Consider the following 3,119-nt stretch of genomic DNA (forward strand, 5'->3'; position numbering starts at 1 on the left):
GTTACCATGGCGACCCTAATTAACCACTGGCTTCAGTTTTAACATTACCTTTAATCGTAGTTCTCTTTCCACTTCTTTTACAGTTTACACGTCAAAACGTTGTCTTTTTTCTCAGATTAAATTACGGCAGAAGCGAGTCTCAGATTACTGCTGGACTTCAGAGTTTGTCCAGCGGCACACTTCAACATTTTCTCTGAAGTCCTGGACGTTTCAACAACTGAAGCTGAATTGAAGCAGTAATAAACAGATCAGCCATTAGACATTAAAACATATTTACAGTTTAATGCAGACGTGGGCAACATATGACCCGAGGGCCAAAGGTGGTCCTTGGACAATCGACATGCGGCCCCCAGTTTACTTAATTGAAAAGAAAACAACTTTTAAATAAGTTAGTGAAAACCTACATTTCATCAGTGAAACAAGGAAGTTGGACTGAACACCTTTGGATTAAAATAGGTTAAGAATTTTTTTCTTTTAAGTCGTCGTGTTTTCAGAACTAAGCAGGACATTAAAGACAGACCAAGCATACATGCTGTATTTAATTTTTGTATATTTAGGCTAACTTATGTTGAAGAGCCAGTTTACAGAAAAAAATATCTAATGCTCCTAAAGATTATTTGTGAGACACATTTTATTATTAAGCATGCTAGCTACGCTACAACAAGAAAAAGGCCGAAAAAATGTCTTCCAGATTATCAGTGTTAAAAGTCATTTTCCAATTCCCTATGCAGCCTTTTGAAACATCTTGATGTGGTCCTCTGGAGACAACTGTTGCCCAACTCTTGTTTAGTGTAAAAAACTTTAAGAAGCCTAGGAAGAATTTGTACAATAACTGTTGTGGAAACCCTCACAGAGTTAACCAACTAACATGAAAACAACATTCTGGCTTGAACAACCAATGCTTCTATGGTCTCTTCGAGCACGAGCGCTGAACAGACCACAGATGTTGTCTCCTCTCTTTGAATCACTGACATCAGAGAGGTTGATAATAACATAAATTCTCTGAACATATAAATGCTCGGATGGGTTTTGTGGATCCAACAAGCAGGTAAAATGCAATCATGTTTCAAAATGTTTGCGCAGACCAAGGCCCCAGCTGTTGTTATTAACCGTGTGCTGAAATGGACATGACTAAGAACATTCATGGAGCTATTAGCAAGAAGGAAAACAAATCGGGTGCACATAAAATGCACAGAGAAACCCACGCAAGAATTTTCCTTTAAAGCAATTACGAGGGGGCTGTTTTTAACAATCCAACTGAAACATTTAGATGGAAGTTCTCGTAAAAGCTTACACTAAAACAGCAAAGCAGCGTGTTATTCTACATCGTGGTTAATTAGTGAAACATGTGTTCAGAAGTCTGAACCGATAAAGCACCGGCCACAGAATGGATCATTTGTTTTGTTAACTCATTTTGTTGATAGCAGGTTTTTATATTAGTGACTACCAGTGTTCTGTGTCCATGGTGAACAAGTTAGAGTATTTTTTATGTTTTCAGCTCTGAGCATGAGTGGTAAATAGTCTGTACTTGTAGCACCTTTCTATCTTATCAAGACACTCAAAGTGCTTTACACTACAATCTGTGTCCTCATTTATCCATTCATTCAGCACTCTACTAGATCTATACAAAGACTAATAAGTGATTTATCACATTCATACACTGATGGGACACACATCGGAATGTCTTGCCCAGGGACACTTCGGCACGTGACTGCTGGTGGATTCGAACCCCCAACTCTTGCATTGGAGGATGACTGCTCTAACCACTCAGCCACAGCCGCCCACGAATGAATGAAACTTAAATTAAAGTCTTAGTGTTCTTTAAGAAAATATCGTAAATTTCCATCAAGATCACTGAAAAATGGCGGAGCTGTAGCTGTAAAGGTGAAAAGTAAAAAAATGTATATGAACGTGCAGAAGATAGTTCTGACATTTAGAAAAATGTTGAAGTAGAAAAGTCTCTTTCTTTTATTATCTTATTATTTTGAACTTCACTTTGGAGAAATAAGCTGTTCGATTGGTCCACTCATCCAGTTTAGATAAAATGTGAGACGTTTTGTAGTGTCCTGTTGTAAAGCAGCTCACTAAAAGGTTTGCACACAAACTGCAACTCTTAAATCAGTTGTTCTGTACTGAAATGTTTCGCTCATAATTTTAACTTATAATTTGAGTAAATTGTAGGATGTGAAATAGTTACAGCTTTGGTTTGTGCAAATAGATTCATCAAAAATGTATGAGAATGACATTTACTTGTATAACTATAATTCATGTCAGTGTCTCAATGAAAGGTGTTGCTGTCCATTAGCTGTAATTCAGACGTGTTTACCAGCATATTTTACTGGCGTTTATTTATGCAACACCTTACTTTAAATATTCAGTGCCTAATTATATGGCGTATTGTTGCTTTCAATAGTGTTTGTAATGTAAAATACCAGAATGCCCACAATTCCCTGATTAGTTGAATTGCTTGCTGTTTCTCCATTTTCCTGTCTGACCTTGACTTGCTTCGCCTCTACTCGGGACTACACTGTCTCATGTTTCTTTTATTTTATGTAACCTGAGTACCATAGCATGGCAGTTCGATACTTTCACAATGTAATTTTCAATCCAAGGCAAACACAACACAGGAGTGGGCACACCTCCGCCACGATTTCCAAAAATTAATTCATTCAACCTTTATTTATACAGGTTAATCCCATTGAGCATCAGGGCTCATTTACAAGAGAGACCTGATTTCTTAACAAAGGGTGATGACAACAGTGAGTAACAATGACAACAATAGACAGTCACAAAAGAGGCCTACAAAATTTTAATTTTTTTTTCTTTCTTTTTTACAAAAAATGTCATGGCCAAGTCGAGGCCACCTTTTATCTCTTGGTCAGAGACTGTAAATCCATTCAAAATTCAATTTAATTCAAATTCAGTTCAAAAATACTTTATTAATCCCAGAGGGAAATTATATGTTGTTGTAACTCATCATCCTGGTTTCATTAAAGAGTTGTTCTAGATGCTGATGGCTGTGGGCAGGAAGGATCTCTTGTAGCGTCTGTCCTACAACGGATCTGAAGAAGCCTCTGACTGAAGACTCTCTGTTGTTGTATGACAGTCTGATGAAGAGG

Source organism: Nematolebias whitei, chromosome 15 (genome assembly GCF_014905685.2).
Source record: "Nematolebias whitei isolate Nwh7 chromosome 15, NemWhi1, whole genome shotgun sequence".
Classification (NCBI taxonomy): domain Eukaryota; kingdom Metazoa; phylum Chordata; class Actinopteri; order Cyprinodontiformes; family Rivulidae; genus Nematolebias; species Nematolebias whitei.